Below are 21898 nucleotides of genomic sequence, written 5' to 3'. Positions count from 1 at the left end.
GGGCAAATATTATTACCATTTTACAGATTAGGAAACTGAGGCACAGAGAGGGAGAAGGCCCTTAGTCTAGGCCACAGGGCTTATAAGAGCCAGAGCCAAGATTTGAGGCAACATGGCCATGCAGCGGTCATCTCAGTCGGGGGTGGCTTTGGAAGGTCGGAGAGCCTCACCAGGCCTGGGTTCCACCCTCCTTTCCATCTCTGGTGCTACACCCTTGGGCAGGTGACTTCACCATTCACTGGCCTCACCTGTAACACAGGCACAGTGACTTCTATGTAGTGTGCTATGTGGTCTCGAGAGACTGCACGAAGAGCTCCTGGTGCAGGTAGCTGCTCAATAAACACCACCTCCCTGCCCTCTCTGAGCTCAGTGTTTTCAGCTGGAAAAGGAGGTAGAAGGGGTGCTGGATTAGCTGTCACCTCCACTCCACCACCCAAGTCCGAGCCGTTGTCAGCCCTGCCTGCATTACCTCAGCAGCCAACTCACTGCTCCAGCACACTGGCCCCCTTGTTTTCCCTGCTGGGTGCCCAGGTTCTCTGCCTCACCAGCTCTCCCCTCTCCCTGGAGTGCAACCCCATCTCTGCATGGCTGGGCCGAGCTCCAATGTTCTCTCCTAGGAAGGCTGTCCCTGGTCACCCATCACAAAGTGGCCACCTGTCAGCAGTCACTGTCAGTCACCTCACTCTGCATAGCTCTAACCTTCAGAGACACGTCTCTTGTTGGCGCATCTGCTTACTCATGTGTTTGTTTGTTGTCTGCTCCTGTCTGACTGTTGGCTCCATGATCCCAGGAATTGTGTTGGTTCTGTTCACTGCCGCTTACTGCCTGGCATATAGTAGATGCTCAACAAATATTTGTGGGATGAGAAGAAAAATGAGTGAATGGATTTCTTAGACCTCTTCCAGCTCTGTCAGTGCTTTCAGATTCTGTGAAAGGTGCTAAAGCCACTGGGGGCAAAGTTTGGGGAGCTTTATAATGGAGAGATCAGATTGGTGATAATGACCATTTTTAATGTCACCCAGAAAGGGAAAATCTGACCTTAGATGCTCCTGATAAAATCAATAGGAAGGACACAGGCACCACCCAGGAGGTAATTATCAAAGCAATTGACCCTACACAGCCCCACCTTCTGGATCAAAATACCAGTTTCCTGGAAATGGGGGTGGGAGGGCAGTGGAGCATGTTAAATGACACCATGAGGGTTCAATCCACCAAATGAGCAATGAGGACAAAGGACCTGGCTTCTTCAAGTAAAATGGCATAAAAAAGGGAGGGAAAAAGGACTGTTGGAGATCAAGAGATTTAAGAGTCATGGCAACAAACTATAATGTACAGACCTTGTTTAGATCCAAATAAATGGATCCTAAAAAGACGTTTTTGAGAAAAATGAGGAAATTCGAACATAGACTTTGTATTAGACGGTATTAAGAAATTGTTAATTTTATTAAGTGTGATCACAAGATTAAGGTTTTTTGGGATGTTCTAACACGGGAGAGACATTCTGAAATATTTATGGGTGAAATGATAAAACACCTGGAATTTTCTTTAAAAAGGTGCTTGAGGGGAGAATGAAATAAGAATGGCAGAATGGGGATGGTGGTTGAAGCTGTGTGATGGACACGTGGAGGTTCTTTATGCTCTTCCCTTTACTTTGATGTGTGTTTGAAAATTTCCATAATAAAAAGTGAAATGAAATAAAGAAGGCCTGTGAGTATGCCATTTTGCTGCCTATGGCCCCCCCTTCCCTGTCTCTTTCCCCGGCACCTCCTCCATGCCCCACATTCAGGCTCAGAGAGCATCTGTTTCATCAGACACAGCTGTCCTGACTCCACTTCCTGTTCTCCCCAAATGCCCAGAGAAAAGAGAGGCAGACTTGACCGGAAGCTGGCCCCTGTCTGATTTGCATTTGGCCCATTACCTGGGCTCCCTGAGGCCCACCCTGATTGCTTTTGGTTCTGAGCACTTGTCCCAGCTGTTCTATAACCCAGGAGCACTTTCCTTGGGCACAGTCACTGGGCACATTCCTCTGCTCACTTACCACTCTCTCCAGCAGCCATCCAATAAGAATTTATTGCTAACCTCCTAGGGGTGGGGGGTGTCCCTGTGTTAGAGGCTACACAGGGGGATCAGGTGCAAGCCCTACCCTCAACAGGGAGCTCAAATCCCAGTCGGGGCAATATGGAGTACATGGCATCTCATGTAATTGGTGATGATATGCAGCCAAGGGGCACAAGGAGAGAGGGCTAAAATCTGGGGGTCTTCAGGGCAGCAGGGATTAAGACTTGATGTGCGAGGTGATGTTAGATCTGGGCCTTGCGCTATGAGTCGGTCAGAAGGAGTAGAATGCATCACGTACTGCCTTGCAGAGAGGGTATGGAGACCCTAAGGAAAGATACAGGTGTTGTGGTTATGAATACTACTGTTTACATGTGCCTACTTATCTCGTCTTGCAGGATAGAGATGAGGTGTGTACCCAGCAGTGTCCACACAAAACAGAGGGAGTACTCTCCCTCCTTTCCTCCCTACATCACCTCTTCCAGAATGACTTTGTAAATTCCCCTCAGAGCAGAGACCCTACTCAAAGCATCTCTGTATCTTGTAGTATCTGGCACAGTGCTGGGCACATAGCAGGCACTTCACAAAGACTGACTACTCAGGTGTGTCAACCTCAGGCCAGTACCAATAATCACAGGCGCTTGATAAAAACATATTCCAGGGCCCCAACTTAGATATTCAGAACCCAAGTCTCCAAAGAAGGGGCCAGGTAATTTGTATTTTTATCTACTTCCCCAAAGAGGTTCTAAGTTGCTGCTAGGTTAGAGAACCAAATGGGGTTGAGGGGAGTTCAGCACCATGGACAGAACCTCCAACTGCTGCTTCTATCTACTCTCCTTCCTAGGATTAGCCGGCACAGGGGCATTCTATGTGTGTATGTGGCGAGGGTTCGTGGTCTAACCCTGATGGGGGCCAGGTGACACCTGTGGCCTTGGCCCCCATGTGATATAACCCTTGTCTGTTCTTCAGGAGCAAGTTTCAGGGCAGACACTGGTCCTGCTGTGACAGACAGCTCTAATTCAGCACAGGGAGGGGCCATATAATAAATATTCCCTTCATTTCTTTTATAAATTGTAAGCGACCCCCATACTGTGCAAGTAGCAAAGCATGAAGCCTGAGCCGGTGTGAACAAATTAATCCCCCAAATATGGTTTGAGCTCCTACTGTGCTAAAAAACTGTGCCGGTAGCCAAAGGGTACATAGGGATGAGTGAGATACAGCGGCCGTCCCAAGAAACCCAAAGCCTGTCAAACATGGTTCATTGATTGTTAGAATGGAGAGTGGCCTTAAAGATAATAAGATTTGAGTCAGATAGTGTGTGTACTGGAGAGGCAGCCAGGGAATGAAGAGAACAGACATTTGGTGTCAGAGGCTTCCTGCGTTTGAGACCTGGCCCTGGTACCGACTAGCTATGAGGCCTCGTGAATGCCGCTTAGCTGTCAGAGCCTCGTCTGAGAAACGGAAGTGACACCTCTCCTTCTGCCCCGCTCCTCCCCGCCCTGAGCATTTGTAAAGCAAGTGCTCTCTCAGCCCAGTGCCCAGATCCAGCCTGAGCACCATTCCTTCACTCATAGATGCCACATCTGTGCCAGGCATGGTGCCAGGCATTGTGACCGATATAGATGAGAACTGGCATCCAGGGATCTTATTCTGGGGGAGTAGGACAGAGGTGGCTCTTTCTTTTCCTCCTGGCCCCCAGCTAAACTATCTTTCCAGCCTCCCTTGCAGTGAGGATGGCTATCTGTCGAAGTTCTGGCTGATGGAGGTGGCCCACGTGCAGACCTGGCCCATAAAACTCTCCCACACGAGATGGCCCCCCTCTGTCCTCATCACTGGCTGGATGAAGGGAACTCTGGGTTAGAGGAGGGTGAAGCCTGAGGATGGGAGGAGCCCAGGTCCCATAGTCTCCTCCCTGTCTCTTCCTTTGGTGGCAGTCTGTGCACCAGACAGCTGCAAGGACCAGTTAGAAGATGCAGAAATGAGCTTGTGTTGAGTTGAGCCCCTGGGTTTTGGGGTGTTTGTTACAGGGCGTAGCCTACTCTGACTTGTACAGGAAGACGCACACACAGGGAAGCAAATAAGCAGGAGTTCCAATGAGTAACAGAGCGATGAGGGAAATACACAGATGGCAACAGTGGAGATTGTTGGGGGAGGACACGTTGTGGGTTTGTTTTGAAATTCTTCTAAACGTGACTCCTAAACTTTCAGCCCCTTAGTGGTCCTGGTCTGAAATTCTCTTCCTTCTCAAGCCTCTTGAAACTCTCTCTTGCATGATATACAAATCCCTCACAAAACTCCTCCACCTTCTGAATTTTATTTCAAGGACCTACTGACCAGGTTTGTCTTTAATTTGACCCTGCTGGGTTGGAAACCATGTGATGTAGCCCTCTCAATCTTTCTCTTTTTTCACTCACATATTCATCTTCTGGGCAAAAAGCCCTTCCAGATGGACCTATGTTCCAGTCTCTCCATCCCACTGATCCTCCAGCTCCATTCAGTATTCAGGTGAAAGCATCTTTGCACCTTTAATGACTTTACAAGAGGCAGGATACAGACCATGAGAGTGAAAACACTCAATTTGCCAGTTGGTTTGCAAGAGACATTTATGTAGTCCAAAGCTGTTTTATTTGTATCTGATTATTTTTAAATTAAATTGAAATAAATTCCAATACATAAATAATATGCTTAGTGTTCCATTTATCCATTGCTGCATAACAAAATGCCCTAAAAACTTAGTGGCTTAAAACAGCAACACTGCTCATTTTGCTCACAAATCTGCAATTTGGGCAGGGCTCTTGGGACGGATCATCTCTGTTCCCCTTGGTGTCAGCTGGGGTGGCTCCAGGCTGGGGCGAGGATCACCTGCACGCTCTCTCACATGACCTTGTTCCCTGTCTCTTTGAGGTCTCCACGGTTGACATTGCAGGGTAGCTGGACTTCCTACATATTGGCTCAGGGCTCCCAGCCAGGAGAGCTAGGTAGACGCTGGATTGCCTCTTAGGACCTGGCCTAGGAGTCAGGTGGCTTCGTTAGAAGCCAGCAACCAAGGCCAGCCCATATTCAAAGAGAGGGGATTTAGACTCCCCACAGCCCTCCCCTTTAAAAATTACATGATACATTTAAAAAATTTGTATTAAAGTGTATTACATTAAAATTTCCATTTTAACTTTTTTTTTTTTAATTGGGGAATTGGCAGGGGATGGGAACAGCGCTGGGGAACTGGGGGAAGGGGAACAGACAAGCTGCTGTCCTCCCATTCCTCAGTCTAGTTGTGGAGGACGCCGCCCCACTGGCCCAAGTTGGCCTCATCACTGCGCTCTTCCCTGGTGAGGCAGATCAGTCGCCGGCCTCCGGAAGGCCGCCCACGCCGGCTGCCGGCCACACATGGTAGCCCATGGCAACCCACTGCCACAGGGGCCGTAGCCCACGCCGTCGCCGGCGACCCACGGCAGCCCAGCTCCAGGTTGAGCCTGTTGCCCAGCATCCCAGCTGCGGAGGGCAGTGTCACCGGCCCCCACACGCGGGATCCCAACCGGGGCCCTCTGGCGTCCCAAACCAGCTCCCAGCCATCGCGCCGCTCGGCCGGCCCCAACCATTTTTAGAAAGTGTAAAATTTAGTGGAATTAATTACATTCATGATATTTGGGCAAAGACCACCAAAACTTTTTCATAATGTTTAAGCATAATGTTTTCAAGGTCCATCCATGTTGTAGCATGTGTCAGAAGTCCATTCCTCCTCCTGGCTGCATGCTATTCCACTGTATGTGTATGTTTATTCATTTATCCACCCATGGATATCTGGGTCACTTCCATCTTTCGGCTATTGCGAATAATGCTGCTATGAACACAGGTGTACTAAATATCTGTTTGTATCCCAGCTTTCAGTTCTTTTGGGAATACACCTAAGCGTGGAATTGTTGGATCATATGGTAATTTTATGTTTAATTTTTTTAAGGAACTGCCATACCGTTTTCCACAGCAGCTGCACCATTTTACATCCCCACCAGAAATGCACAAGGGTTCCAATTTCTCCACATCCTCGCCAACACTTGTTATTTTCTGCTTGTTTTTTTTTTTTAATAATACTCAATGGGTATGGGGTGATATCTCATTGGGGTTTTGATTTGCATTTCCCTAATGATTAGTGATATTAAGCACCTTTTCATGTGCTTACTGGCCATTTGTGTATCTCCTTTGGAGAAATGTCTATTTAAGTCCTTTGCCCAGTTTTCATTTGGGCTGGTTTTTTTTTGTTTGTGAATGAGTTCTCATTCTTTTTTATAGCCATGTAGTATTTCAAAGAGTAGTTATACAGTTATCTATTAACCAGTTCTTTAATGATGGATATTCAGGTCGTTTCCAACTGTGCTGTTCAGACAATGCTACAACGAATTTTCTCGTACACATGGTATTATGCGCACATGTGAATATATTGGAGGATAAATTTGTAGTGGTAGGATTGGTAAACTAAAGAGATGGTGGGTTTATCATTTAAGCAGATACTGTCCAGTTACTCTCAAGAATGGAAGTACCAATTTAGATTCCCTGTAGTCACGTAAGAAAGCAAGGCACTGCTTTAAAACTAACACATATGTTTTCCACATTGTGCCAAAGATTTCTTCTTCCTTGGGGATGCTAATCTGACATTTCCTAATACTGATTAAAACATTGGCCTACCACTGTTAAGGGATTTGCAACTTAATTGCATTTGTTCATAAGATGGAATTAATATCGAATAACTTGCCATCAACAGAACTAATTTTGACCCTGTGCTATGTAAAATTTATTCATGTTTTATGTTTTAAAAATCCATTTACAGTTAAAAAAATGCTACTTGAATACCATTCAACTGATACCAAAAATCCGGCTCAATCTTGATTTGTATGCTAACCTTTCCAAATAACACAAAATTTATTTTTATCAATTGTTTCCCAGAAGTATAGCCATAAAAATTTGTAACTGAAATTTTTTTTCTCTTATCAATAGTATTTAATGAGATAACGGAACAACTCACACATCAAATATTAACTCAACCTACACGTTCTAGACTATATGTGGATTTAGAAGCAGATAGCTCCTCTTACAAAGCCCACACCAAACACTCACTCTTCCAACTAAAAAATCAAGAAAGTAACCAAAATTTGTTATGTGCCAGTCAGAATCCAGTTAGATTATAACCACTTTAATGACATTATATGTATGTTCACAGTTAACTTGTCACAGATTTCAAGGAGATTTTGTTTTTAGGTGAGAAAATTCACATAAATGAAAAATTCACTTGTCAATAAACTCAAGACATCAAATTCTCTATGTCCTGCCCAGAAAGTAATGTTATATTTACATTAACTGATAATAAAGACATATGCCAAATAAAGCATGATGTGCAGGGTGAATGAATGAGAAATAGTCAGTATGTTAGAACCATAGTAAATACATATTAAGTTTATACTATGTGTCAATTTAGAAGCTAGTTTACACAAACATTAGCTCATTTTGCATGATACCTTCAAGTTCGTGTAGTCCAACCTCTCACCCAGCATAGGAATCCCAGGCCACCCAAGAACAGCTTGTTTCCCCCAATGACGGCAGTTTCACTATTTCAAATGGCAGTGACACCAGGCTGCTCCTTATATGGACCCCAAATTGAGTGCTTGTGACTGTCCTCTCTGGGAGCTGTCCAGGGTACACCAGCTTCCTCCTCAGCTACCCTAGGTTTAGAGAAACATACCTGCCCATGTATATATATCTATATCTATCTATCTATCTATCTATCTATCTATCTATCTATCTATATAATTTTTTAAATTGGGGAACAGCCATTACACATTGCTTTCATGCTACAATGGCACAGTTGACTCTTTTAGGGAGGGTGCAGCTCACAGTGGCCCATGCGGGGATTGAACCGGCAACCTTGGTGTTATCAGCACCACGTTCTTACCAACTGAGCTAACGGGTCTCCTCCCCAGAGATCTATTTTTAAAGCTCCCAGGTGATTCCAATGTACAGCCAAGTTTGGAAACTACTGCTCTACAAAGATCATCCGTACCCATCTCTTCATTCATTCGTTTATTACACTAGCGTTTATGGAACACCTCCTGTGTTAGGTTCTGAGATACCCACATGTTATTTGCCAAATGTTTTTCTTCACACTGATTCTTTTCACCTAAAGATATTTACTTTAGATATCTTGAACTATTTTTAATTTAAATAATTTATATATATATAAAAAATAGTTAAAAACCTTTAAATATCTTTAAAGTTTAAAAATAAACTTTGTATCATGGATCTGATGGGCCAGATATATTATATCAAGCACATATCAAAATAAGTACATCATTCTTAAACAAGTTCATCACTATTATCTAAATATTACCTTGTATATTACTCGTGATATTCACATCACCTTTCAGGAAATTGTGAATTGATGTGCTCATTCATTCACTCGTTCCTTCATTCATCCATCCTACATTTCCTGGGTTCCTCTGATGGGCCATGCTGGATACTGGGCATCCTCCCCTGCCCTCTTTCTTGACCATGCTTGGTGTCCACTTGCCACCCAGGAGCCTCTTATGCTCCCTGCTGCTGGAACAGAAATGGAGCAACGCTAACTCCTCCAGGCCCTGATGAAGCTCTTTCTCAAGCCTTCATGCTCCTTTGCCTAGTCAGGCAATTCTGGAGGTGTGTGGCTACCTAGATCCCTGGTTGGAGTCTCCGTGGGCAGTGCAGGCCATCACCACCAGGGGGCACTCCTGCCCCATCGCTGGCTGCATGCCCAGGCCAGGGCCAGGGCCAGGGCCAGGGCCAGGGCCAGGGCCAGGGCAAGGTGAGCTTGGCTGGAAGGTTTGGATGCCTGGGGTGCTGCTGGGGGAACCAGGTCAGGTTGGGAAGGGCCTTATGGGATAAGGGGGCAGGAAAATTGACCCCATGCATTCAGACTGTGAGAAAATCTTCCCTCCTCCCTGCCAGGGGTAAAAAGCGCACAACACATCTCTTTACTAGGTTCAGCAAAACATGACCAGCTGGGGACAGCAGTCATCAGTTAAATAATCTGGCCATTTGGTGAAGGGCAAAGTCGCCCACATGCAGATGCTGAGCCCACAGTAAGCACCGGACAGCACGCTGGTGGCCTGATCCTGGATCTGCCCTGTACCTCAACTCTTTTCTGATTCTTTCCAGGGAGAGAGGGACAGAGAACAAGACCAAAGACAAGTCGGGGCTTCTGCTGGGGACGGGAGTCGCTATTCATCCAGGAAGACCAGTACAGGTGGACTGGGCCTTCGGCAACTGTCCTTCCCCAGTTCCCGGGCCCTCAGTTTTCCCTTCTGTAAAATGGAACTGAAATTATTTTCTCCCTGCCTCTCTCTCTTGGCAGTATGGATGTGAAAGCTGCTGCAAACAGCAGAGAGCAGATTTGAACAAAACCGAGAGACTCTGACATGGAACCTGGTTGCCGTTCTCCCTCGACCTCCTGGACTGGAATCTGTGCAGATCTGCACTCTGTGCAAGTGGGTCTGTGCTTTGCCGTGTCTTGCTGGAGCTGGTAATTAGGTGCGGCTGTGGCTCCTGCCTTGCCCTGCAAAGACTTTTCTCTAATTGCTCTAATCTGTGTTTTCACGCGCTTGCTGGAAAAAGAAGAGCCGCCAGTTTCATGGACGGAGGAGTGAGCCCCACAAGGACTGGGGGAGGTTCGGGGCCCTGCACCCACTGTATGCAGCCCCTGTGATTGGGGGCTGGGGAGACTGCAGAAAAATGTTCCTGGGTTCTCACAGTTCCCAGGGCCAGGAGGGGAGTTAACGGAGGAAAGATGGGGAGTGAGAAGACTTCTGTGGGGTGGGGTGGGGTGGGGACTGAGTACTGGGAAGGGGATGGGGGAGGAAAAGGAACCCTGATGGGGTTTGGTTCCTGAGGCTCCTGTAGAGGAGGGGAGCTGAGAGCCTCTGGGGACAATGCCTAGCTAGGGGCAGGAATGGGGGTACAGGGGCAGAGAGCCCCGGGGGAAAAGTGGGCTGTGTGTGATATTCCTCTCTGTATGTGTCTTCCTTGTTTGTGGGCGTGCACAGCTGTGGCTTTCTTCATGACAGGACAGTCATGTTTCTCGGAATTTGTCATGCCCTTGGGAGGACAGTTCAGTGTGTGTCTGTGTCTAGCGTGTTGTCTCCGACTGTGTGGTCTCTGCACGACGGTGTCAGGGAATGTGTGTGTGTGAGAGGGAGAGAGGGTTGTGCGTTACCACTGGTGGCTGCTAGATCTGTTAGATTCAGCTTCCAGCCCTGCAGGGTTTCCTTGCTGAGACTCTGGGAACCTCGCCCCACCCCCTGCCTTGGGACAGAGGTGGCTGTTTGCAGCTGGGGGTGGGGGGTGGGGCTAGCCTAGATAGCAGCTTAAGTCCCTGCTGCTGGCTGGGGTAAAGCGATTATGGTGTGTGTGTGTGTGTGTGTGTGTGTGTGTGTGTGTGTGTGTGTGTGTGTGTAAGTGGGTGAGACTGAGCTCACAGCTACAGAATCCTCAGCTACCCTGAGAAGGTCCAAAATTTGCCTATGGCGTTGCCCTCCCGGACCTTCCCCCCGGCTGACCTGGATACGTGCTCCTGAATTGCTTCTCCTCTGAGGGGTTCTCTGGCTCTAAGGGTGGAATTTCACTCAGTGTCAGAGGGGAGAGAGTTTGGGATGCAGGGAGCTTCCTTGTGCTGCCTTATGACACGGACAAATTGAGATTCTTGACCTTGTGCTTGACAAATGAATCGCTTATAATCACCACTTAGTTTTACTTGCATCAGCCTGAGTGAGAGGAAAACGCTCTGGGTTGCTTCTTCTGGCATCAGGAGACTCTACACAGGGTTAATTATAATCAGAGCAGTTAGTGTGAAGTCAGCGGATGAAATGTGCCAAAACTGGTGAGTAAATTCAGTTTCCTCTAACAAATAGACAATAAAGAAATGAAGTTCTCACCTCAAACAAGACAATGGCAGCTAATCCTTCAGAGCCCCTCCTGAGGTACCTGGCATTGCTCCAAGCTCTTCCCAGGTCAGTTCCCATAATCCTCACAGACACCCTAGGTAAGGTGTCCATTTTACAGATAAAGAAACTAAGGTGCAAAGGGGGTGAGGAGTTTGCCCTGATATGACACAGTTCCTGGAGCTGCGATTTGAACCCTGGCTGCCTGGTGTGCCTTTGTTGGCTTCTCAGCCACGCATCGTAGGACAGCTCTGTAGGGTGGTCATGGTGTGGGTTTAACGGTGCCCCCCTTGCAGGAGACCCACAAACCTTAGTCCCATCTGACAGCTTCTTGCCAATGACTCAGTTTTATGTGGCAAAGGCAGAGGAGGAGTTTGAAGGAGACGTTTTTACCCCACACAGCTAGTATTCGGTTTGCTTGTTTGTTCTTTGTAACTATTATCTGGCTTCCCCTTTATCTCTCCAACAGACATGTCATCCAGGCCAGCACTTTGCTGTCTCAACAGCACTTGTGTCAACAGCTCCAGCCGCTGGTCCACATGCAGCATCAGTGATATTGGGCTGCAGACCCACTCCAGGTCAGGCCAAGGCGGATTCACAGTAGCTGGGAGCTGGGATTTGAATGCTGGGCTGTCGGGCATCTGGGTAGCTAAAAGGAAGGCAGGGAGGCTGGGGGTGCCTCTGTAAAATGGGGATGCCAGAGGTGGTGGTTGCACAGTAGTACTACCTCTCAGGCTTTTGTGTATGAGTTAGTGATGGCTTCCCATTGCTAAGGTAGAGATCAAAGCAGTTTAAAGCAGATTGAGGCTTCTCTCTCTTTTACATAAAGGATGTCAGGAGGTCTGCATCCAGGGCTGGTGCGGGGGCTCAACAGTGTGATCAGGGACCAGGCTCCTTCTCTCCTTTAGTCCCAGTTTTAGTCCTTTGGCTTCCATCCTCAAGGTCACCTCATGCTCCAAGGTGGCTCCTAGATTTCCATAATCGCATCTATTTTCCAGGGTTAGGGGTAGGTGGGTGGGAACTGCGCAGCCGAATGTTCTCCTGTGTCCCACCTAACTTACACCCGCCCCTCATTGGCCTCTCCTAGCTGCAAGGGAGGCTGAAACATGGCATCTTGGCTGGGCACTTGGCCATACGCGTGTTTGTTACTAAGGTGAAGGGGAGGCAGGATGTTTTAAGGGAACCCTGTGGTCTCTGCCACAGAGTACAGTGGAGTCCTGTGCACCCCAAGGTGAAGCCTGCCTTTTTCCAGGTGCTGCGACTGTTTCAGACCCAACAGCCAGAGAGCGTGAGGGAAAGAGCCCCAGCAGTGAGTGCCAGGAACCAGGCCCTTCAGGGGCTCGCTAGTTTGGTGTTTAATTTCCCCCTTAGTATTCTGTAGCAGTTGCAGCCTTGGGGAAGGGGGTTCTGCTGGACAACCATGGAGGGGCGAGGGCGAGAGGGGGAGAGGGGAAAAGGCTGCTAAGCATGGGCTCTGTGCCTGCAGGTATGTTCCAGAAGGAATTGTGATGACAGCAGTGATAGCACAGCTAGGCATTGAGTTGGGAGGTTTGAGTGGTCCACCTGGGAAGGCAGGATAGGGGGAGGCTAGAGTCTCGAGGATATGGGTGGCCAGCAGATGGTGGCCCATCTGGGGAGACTTCCTGACGCTCTCCTGCAGGCCCAGCCCCAGGTGACCCCGGCCCAGTGACCTAGTCCCTGCCCCTCCCGCTCCACAGCTCTCAGGCCCTGAGAGGGCCCCCTCAAAACTCTTCCCTTCCCAGTTACTAACGCCCCTCCCTCACCCAAAAGGCAGCCATTCTCCTGCCCTCTGTCACCAGACATTGCTTTTGCCTGTTCTCACACTTCATGTAAACAGAGTCACACAGCATGTTCTCATGTTCTCGGACTTAGCCTGTGAGAGTCACACAGGTTGTGGCCTGTATATAGCAGTTGATTCTTTTTTTTTTTATTGCTGAGTAAGCTTCCACTATTTGTTTACTTGTTCACCTGTGGACGGCATTTGGGTGGTTTTCTGTCTGAAGCTGTCATGAGTGAAGCTGCAGTGAGCATTCATGACCACGTCTCTGTGCAGACACGTGCTCTCACTTCTCTTGGGTAAGTGCCTAAGGGTGGGTCATCGAACAGGTGTATGTTTGACTTTATAAGAAACTGCCGAACTGCTCTTCAAACAGATTGAACTACTGAAACTCCCTCTAGCTGTAGAGGAGAGTTGATCCTCATCTTTCTGATATAGGATATTATCAGTATTTTAAATTTTGGCCATTTCTGAGGGTGAAACGGTAGCTTATAGTGATTTCAATCTGCGTTCTCTCTGACAGTCGCTAAGGTTGAATGTCTTTTCATGTGCACGTAGGCCATTTTGATATTCTCTTTTGTGAAGTGCTAGTTCATATCTTTTGTCTACTTAAACAAAATTGAGTTGTTCCTTTTTTTCTTATTGATTTCTAGGAGTTCTTTATATATGCTGGATATTAGTCCTTTGTCAGATGTATGTATTGAAATATCTTCTCTGCATCTGTGGATTGGCTTTTCTTTCTCTTAATGGTGTCTTTCGCTAAACATAAGTTCTTCATTTGAATAAAACTGAATCGATCATGTTTTTCTTTTATGGCTATTGTTTTTTTTGTGCCCTGTTTAAGAATGCTTTGCCTCCCAAAGCAGTCTTTTTAACACATGCCTCTACCTGGCCTCACCCTACCCACCTCTCTCTGCCTCATTTTCTATTAGAAGTCTCATCTGGAGGAGAGGTAAGGAGGGGGAGAGATGGGATGGGAGATCTGTGGTGAAGTGCAGGGTTAAAGCCTCAATTACTAGGCTCCCCCTGACACCAGATCTGTGTTCCCCACCCCCTTGCTTCCTCTGTGTGGATTTGGGTTTATGCTGGGTTGCAAGATTAAAACCAAAGAGATTAAAAGATTACCTTTGGCTGGGAAGGCAAATTCTGCCTCTTTGCTCCTGGAGCCATGGGGGGTGGCGAGGAGGGCAGAGGTGGTACTGACGGAGCCACCTCCACCTCCAGGGCCCTTTTCTTCCTGTCAAGAGCCTGAGGCCAGGGCACCCTCACCCTCTAGGCCTCAGTTCCCAAATTATAGAGTAGACAAAGGATCTGGGCTGGAAAGTGAGCACCAACCTGGGCAGCACTGGGTTCTCAAAGTGTGGCTCCTGGACCAGCAGCAGTTCCAGCATCAGCTGGTTACACGTGTTAGAGATGCAAACTTCAGGTCTCTCCCCAGACCTACTGAGGCAGAACTAGAAGGTTGGGTGGGGTGGGCAGGCAGTGGCCTGGGTTTTAAAGCCCTCTAGAGTATTCAGCTGTACGCCAAGGTCTGCGCACCAGTGCTTTTAATGATGGTAACAATTGCTGATATTTAGAGCATTTAACTGTGCTTACCAACAGCTCTTCTAAAGAGTAGGTGCCCATGCACTTGTGATGCAAATATGATTGCTCGGTCCACTCTACACAGAAGGAAACGAAGGCACAGAAGGTGAAGCATCTTGCCCAGGGTCACACAGCTGCTAAGTGGCCATGCCTGGATTTGGACGTGGGGAGGCCGGCTCCAGAGGCCGAGCTACTGGTACTGCTCCATACCGTTTTGAGCTCCCAGTGCTGTGCCCACTGGACCTTTGCAGAAGGCCACGGCTTTCATCAGCTGCTCCACGGGGTGGTGGCCCCAGAAGGCTGACAGCCCTGGGGGCCCTGGTTCTCAAGGTTCTTTCACAGCCTCCCCCAGTGCCCACAGGGTCTGTGCCCACAGGGTCTGCGCCAACTCCATGGGGCACCTTCCCACTTCCTCTTTTTGCCTCCTGGCGAGGTGGCTGCTGGGAAGCCCCTGGGCTAAGACTGAGGGAAGGGGATGCTGAGAGCTGACCCCAGCTGCACAGTCAGCCAGACCCAGAGCCCCACAGTGCTCCAGGTCTCAGAAATGTATTCATGTCTTGGTTCATTTCCTCATTCAGTATTTAGTGATCCCAACCAAAGAGAAATAAAGGCCAGCAGAAAGCCGGAGGCAGAGGGAAGGAAGAGAGGGTGAGAAGAAACTTGTCCATTAATTTTACGATTCTCCCTGCCAGCTCTCTCCTGCCACTAGGGAAGGTGGAAAACCCCAACCCCAATATTGGAAAGTGATCAAGGAACAGCCAAGGGCTGAGTGGAGGAGGCTGATTTATGGGGCAGGGCTGGGGAGTGGGTGTGAGTGCGCCAGTGGTGGGGGAGAGCAATTCATCACAGCTCCCTAGGAGAGCAGAGAGCGCCGGCCCCCAGCTCCACTCTGCCTGGGCCCCGGAGGCCTGGCTCCCACCAGGCCTCCCTGCTTGCCGTACTCTCTGCCAGGTCACCAAGGATCCTGCTCTCAAGATAGCAGGTGCGCCCAGGTAGCTTCAGGACCCCAGCACTCCCCTCCTCCCCACTTCTCCCCCCCACTTCTCTTGTGCCTGCAGCCTCTTTGAACCTTAGAGTGGGGGTGGGGTGCAGAGGAAGAAGCCCTGGGTACAATCCTAGGCAAGTCCCCTCTCTGAGCCTCAGTTTCCTCATCTGGAAACAAGGGCCTCCGCTCTGCAAGGTCAGCCTCACAGGGTGTTTGTGGAGGTAAAGTGGTATGACTGAGCTGCAAAGCTCTGTGCCACCTAAGAGGTGACAAGGGTGAGATTGGAATGAGGGACTTGCCTCCTGCTGCTGTATTTCTGGGCATGTGCTGGGCGCTGGGTGGGGAGATGTGTGCCGGGCACAGGACTGCTATGGCTGAGGGTCTGTGTGTGCAGGTGTTTCCACCTGTGCACACACACGGTGAGTCCAAAGCTGCAGCGGCATGTGTGGTGCATATATGCATGTGTGCAGGCATGTGTGTGTACGTGTCTGTGCAAATGCACTGACAGCTTGAGCTGCAGCTCTCATGTAACCCCTCCGCCCCTGCCAGCTTGGGAGGACCCCTCTGGGTTGGTGGAGGGGGTGTGTCTGGGTGCTCATGCCCAGGCCCCATCCAGCTGGTTATTTATTGATTAATTCTGCTGCCAGCTGATGGATGCCAAGCCTGTGTCAGGCCCAGGCCCTGGGCTGATTTACATAATTAAAAACCATCAGTAACAGAGCTAGGCCTCACCTGCCAACTGCTTGCTCTAGCGTGACAACAGGCTGAGCCTCCCTCCTCTACCCTACCCTGTCCTCTGTACCCCAAAGCTTCCTCACCCCCCTGACCCCTTTTGGCCTGCCCGGTGTCGGCCCACCCAGCTGGGCTGCTCCATGGCCGTTATGTAGAATTGTAGTGTCTGGGATTCTCGAGTCACTGACTCCGAGATTCTATTAGTTGATGGTTCTAAGGTTCTTTGGTGGAGAGTCTCAGATTATAAGATTCAGCTGTGATCCTCCGCGTATGTGATTTTTCAAGAGTCTATTACTCTATGTGACAAAGGGGAAAAATATTTGCTCTCAGCAGTTCTGCCTGCTCTCAGGGAGGTGGGGCTGCTTTCAGAGGGCCAGGCTTTCTGTGGAGGCTGCCATGGTGGTTTGGGTGTGTGTCACTGCACAGGGCTGAGACTGGGGGTGGGCACTGCAGGAACGTGGGCAGAAGGAAGGAGGACCTAGGGACAGTGGAGAGCACTGGAAGAAGAAATCCTTGGTGGTGTCCTAGCCACCAAGGGGGACCAGAAAATGTTGGATGCTGTAGAAGGTGTGATGTTAACCCCCTGCCTGTGTTACCTTCGGTGTCCTCCGAAAAAGGCTCTCACATTGAGAGAGGCAGTTTGGGGTGATGAGCATGGGCTTCTTCATTTCCCAGCTGTGTGATCTTGGGGAAGCTACTCAGCCTCTCTGAGCTGCAGTTGCCTTCTCACTTGTAAAATGGGGGTTGTTGTGAGGATTAAGTGTTAATCAGTGTAAAGCCCTTGAATGTAGCCAGCACCTGGGGAACCCCTAACGAACGGTGGCTATTGTTGTGTGGGAGTGGGTTTTTTGGAGAGATCTTCAGCAGGCCACATAGACTTGAGATGCACAGTGGGGCTGGGTCTTCCTATCTCCATAGGCCAGCTCCTAGGGGGGATGGTGCTCAGAGGATGTTTGTTGAATGAATGAATGATCTTCTGTTCTCTCAGCCCTTCCCAAACACAGTGCCAGCCCTGCCAGCCCACAGCCAGTTTAGGCAGGGTGCCTGGGACACATGGCTTCTCTCAGGTGGCACCCTAGGCCTTTCCCTCTTCTCCTCCATCTGTCCCGCCTCTGCTTTTTTCTCTCCATTCCCACAGCCTGGCTCCACTGCTTAGCAGGAATTCCTGCCCCTCCCCAGCTGCCTCCCCTGCAGCCAGCCTTCTTCCAAAGGGATTTGGGGAAGACACAGCTGACTGAGCCCATGTCCACCACTGAGGCCTGGAAGTGAGTGCACTCAGACCCTGTCCCACAACACCACACGTCTTAGTCCTAGCATCTCATTCCTCTAACCCAGGAACCTCAGAACTGAAAACCCTCAGAGCAACCTTGCTCTGACCTGTGACATCTGAGACTATAGAATGGCGCTGTCAACAAGTACATGCAATGGAATATTATTCAGCCTACTAAAAGGAATAAAATTCTGATACATTCTACCACATGGATGAACCTTGGGGACATTATGCTAAGGGAAAGAAACCAGACACCAAATGACAAATCCTGTATGATTCCACTTATATGAAGTACTTAGAGTAGTCGGATTCATAGAGGCAGAAAGTAGAATAGAGGTTCCCAGGGGCTGGGAGAGGATAGGGAGTTAGTGTTTAATAGGTACAGGGTTCCAGTTCATGAAGATGAAAAAGTCCTGGAGATGGATGGTGGTGATGGTAGCACAACAATGTGAATGTACTTAATGCCACAGAACTGTACACTTAAAACTGGTAAATTTTGTTATGTATATTTTACCACACACACAAAAGGCTTCATTTAGTTGAGAGAGGTGATTTTGTTTGTAATCCTCTGCCTTTTTTATTTGTAGTTTTTAATGTTCACCACTCATCCTCCAGGCCCCCATGTTCCTGGCGCATAGTAGGCCCACAGTCACTGCTTGCCTAATGGATGAATGGGCCAGGCATCCCCATCTGGCCTGGTGACAAGCTAGCCTGACCAGCAGCTCACCGTTCCCACCCAGGCAGCTGCTTTTCTTTTACTGTCGGTTTCACCAAAACAGACAACCCATCACTCAGCCACAGGTTGTTGGGATGGGAACAAGTGCCTGGTTCTGGGCGTTGAGGATTGGACACGGCCCCTGAGGTGACAAAGAAGCGATTTCTCATGGAAGCCTCTTTCTAGTGCCCTTCAGAAGAGAAGATGCCACACACAGCACACCGGAGAGCTGGAAAGTTGTCAGGACAAACAGCCCACACTCCGCTTTAGTTGCATTTCACACTGGAGAGGATTCCTTCTTGGTGGCAGTGGCTCTTGGAAGTGGCTTAATATACCCATTGCTATGTCTCAATTTCTCCCCCTGAGCAGTGGAGAAAATCATCAAGTGCTGGAACAGAGTCAGGCTCTTGAGGATCAAGAAATTTGCCCCACGGTTTGGTCTTACAAAACCCTGGTATCTTTTCATCGACTGTGAAAATTGTAAGTTAGCCCCGAGGCGGCAGAATCAGATTACTCGAGGTGCTGACTGCATAGCCAAGTCATGTTTCTTAAAAATCAAAGGAAATGTTTTCCCCGGTGTTATTGTGTTGTAGAGAAAGACTTTTCATCTTGTCCCTCATTTAAAAAAATTTGATGTGCACCTTCATTCGACAGCAAGAGTGGCTCAGGTTGGAAAAGCAGATTTTTGTTTGGCCCATCTCTTCTGACAGCTGCTCCAAAGACGTCTACTCAGTGGCTTTGGTTTGATTGCACCAATTTTGTCAATTTATCTCGGTACACATTGTTGCCCGCCAGCTGCTCACTGTGAATAACACGGGGTGCTGGCATTCCTGAGCAAGTGCCTCCATCCACATAGCTGTAGTGTGCCCTTCCTCGCAGCACCCATGGTGACTGAGAGTGAGTCCTGATCTCAGTGTCCCTTTCTGGTCTACATCATGGCTCTCAAAATAATCATCAACTTAACCCAAAATATCTTCCCCTGCAGCATCAATGTTGCATGATGAACAGGATCCAAATAAATTGTGGGGCACATTTCTCTTGTATATGTACAGATCAGGCTGCAGGTGATGGAAAAAATCCAGCTACAAATGCTTTAATACATTAAGGTGCACTCCTGAGTATATAGGTCTGCCTGCTACAACAGAAGCCAAAATAACAGTGACTTAAATAAAATAGAAGTTTACTTCTCTATCTCTATCTGTATCTGTATCTCTATCCTATCTCTATCTCTACCTCTATCTATCTCTGTTTCTTGACCCCTCTCATAACAGTCTGAGCATAATGTAACCAGTGCTGATAGGTTGCAGCTTTTTATTTTATTACCTGCCTTCCTTAACCAGTAGGTGGCTCCACTGTCTGATTTAAGATGGCTGCTCCAGCTCCAGCCATTGCATCCCCATTCCAACCTGTGGGAAGGGCAGAAAAACAAAGGAGAGGTACACACCTTTCCTTTTGAGGGAATGAATAGGAAATTGCACAACTCATTTCTGGTCTCATTTTATTGGCTAGAATGTCATATGGCCACACCTATCTGCATGTTAGCTGGGAAATGTAGTCTTTACCTGGGCTGTTACGTATTCAGCAAAGCTTCTATTTCTGTAAAAGAAGGGGAGAGTAGATATTAAGGGACAATTAGCAGTCTCTTCATTAATTCAATGAGTAGTGTTAGGCTCCTCCGCCCATCGACTGTGGTGAAGATGGAGCAGTGAATAAGACAAAAAACATCTGTTTCTCATGGAACTTATACTTAAGTGGGAGGAGAGGGTTTCAAGGAGGAGGGAGTGGTTGGCTATGTCTAATGTGGCTGATGGGACAAATCAGAAGTGAGACGAGAGCCTGGTGACTGACAAGGAGTGGGGGGAGAAACAAAGACTGACTGGAGGGCCCTGATGGAGAGGAATTGGGGTGACTGAATAGAGACAGGGCTTCGGGTATTTTTCTTTCTATAAAGGAAAGGAGAGAAATGGAGACGCAAAGTTAACAGATTTTTAAAGATGGGGAAATAGTGTGTAGTGTATGTGTGTAGTGCTGGGAGTGATCCTGGAGAGGGAGAAATGAAAATGAAGATGCAGGCGAAAGAGAGGGAATGCAGGAGGAGCATTCTTGAGGAGGTGAGAGGGGTGGAGTACGGGAGTCTTTAGAGGAATGTGGGCATTGATGCAGTCTCTTCTCATTACTTCTGCTTCCTTAGTGATTGGAAAACAAGGTCATTGATGGCTTTGGTGAAAATGGGGAGGAGAGATTGGAGGTTTGGGGACAGAGAAGAAGGAACATGCCTGCCACCCAAGGGCTGCTTTCCTGATGAGACACGAAGTCTTGAGGAAGGGCAAGATGGCTGCCACAGCTGTCCCCAGAATTATGCCAGCATTCCAGGTGGAAAGAAGGAAGAAAAAAGGTGGGGCCCCACCAGTTATGTTGGATTTCTTTAAAAAAAAAAAAAAAGACAAAACTTTCTTGGAAACCCCCCAGCTGCTTTCTGCTTAGATCCCACTGGTGAAAACTGCTCACATGGCTACTGCTAGCTGCAAGGGAGGCTGGGAAATCAGGAACAGGATTCTCAAGATTCGCTGAGAGCAGGACACATCACCTCACTGAATGCAGCCAAGGTTCAGCTAAGAGAAACGAGGGGCTGGCCTGCTGCACACTCCCGTACATGTGCCAAAGGCTGAGATGCGCTGCCCATCAGCGTTTTTGTGCCTCTGTAAAAGGGAAACATCAGCACGCATGCGTGTGTGATAATTCCTGACCTTGCATGTTGTTGGCCATTAATTTCATGGATACCTCCTCCCATTCCCAATAGTGTTATTTGATAAAAAAAAAAATTTTGCCAATAGCTTCATCTGTTTTCTCTGACTTGTCACACACTGTGTGGCTGATTTCATAAGTGTCTTGGCCATAGAATGGCTTATACCTGGTTTTTCTGTGAGGCCAGCCACCCTGAGTAACACCTCCGTGCTTTTGGTCTCTTGTCTGCCTTTAGTGATGGAAGTCATCAATTTTATGCTGTAAAGCTTTATTTTGTGCTGTTCTAGAAACAGTCCATTGGTTTCCCAGAGCGATGCCTTGATTGTTTTGTGGGGAAAAAGATGTGGAAACTTCAAAGCCTCCTATCTAGCACTGGATAACCTGACATGAGAGACCCCACACTGGCCATAGGGAGGACGCAACTCCATTCTCAGGTATTTAGGGTTGTACTTTCTATTTTTGCTTTTCTTCTTCTTCTTCAAAATCATACCTCTCCAAACCAGCACATTCCACAGGCAGATCAAATCCTATTCACTATTTATAGTTATTCCTTATTCTGAATTATAGAATTTTTGTTAATATTTCCATCCCTACTTTAACGTTTCAACAAGCTGTTTTGCATTATCAATCCGTTTCTGTTATTTGGGGCTACAACATAACAGCAAACATGCCTGAGGGCTTACTATATGCCAGATACTATTTAAGTGCTTGGTATATATTGTGGTAGTTTTAAAACGTGCTCCCAATGTTTTGACACACCCCCTGTTAAGAGGTGGCGTCTATGTCTCTTCAACTTAAATCTGGGTTGAACTTAGTGAATCGCTCATCATCAGTAGAAGGCAGTAGAAGTGATATTTTGTGATTTCCAAGGCCATGTAATTTCTGTCTGTTTCTCCTGGGACACTCATTCTGGGGGAGGCCAGCCACCATGTAAAAAGCCCAACTCCCCTGATTCTGCCATGTTGGAAGTAGGCACTTCATTCGCAAGCTCCAGCAGAGCCACCAACCTACAGCGGGTACCAGGTGCCAGTCGCGTGAGTGAGCCATTTTGGCTGTCCAG

At 48.1% G+C, this 21898-nt stretch overlaps 1 long non-coding RNA gene across 3 annotated transcripts; it reads left to right on the top strand.

Annotated features, from left to right (window-relative positions):
• The first annotated feature begins 9183 nt into the window (after positions 1-9183).
• Positions 9184-21876, top strand: LOC109394487 (uncharacterized). Of its 3 annotated transcripts, XR_002126457.1 has the most exons (5): positions 9184-9715; positions 10980-11078; positions 11479-11587; positions 20285-20488; positions 21126-21876. It is a non-coding gene; the product is annotated as an uncharacterized LOC109394487 (long non-coding RNA). The 3 variants fall into 3 exon arrangements; XR_002126458.1 differs by lacking the exons at positions 20285-20488; positions 21126-21876 and having other exon boundaries at positions 9184-9603; positions 11479-14688; XR_002126456.1 differs by lacking the exons at positions 20285-20488; positions 21126-21876 and having other exon boundaries at positions 11479-14688.
• Positions 21877-21898: the final 22 nt, after the last annotated feature.

The sequence above is a fragment of the Hipposideros armiger genome, unplaced genomic scaffold (assembly GCF_001890085.2).
Source record: "Hipposideros armiger isolate ML-2016 unplaced genomic scaffold, ASM189008v1 scaffold_426, whole genome shotgun sequence".
Lineage (NCBI taxonomy): Eukaryota > Metazoa > Chordata > Mammalia > Chiroptera > Hipposideridae > Hipposideros > Hipposideros armiger.
The sequence above is the reverse complement of the archived record's forward strand: the minus strand, read 5'-3'. Positions and strand labels throughout refer to the sequence as shown.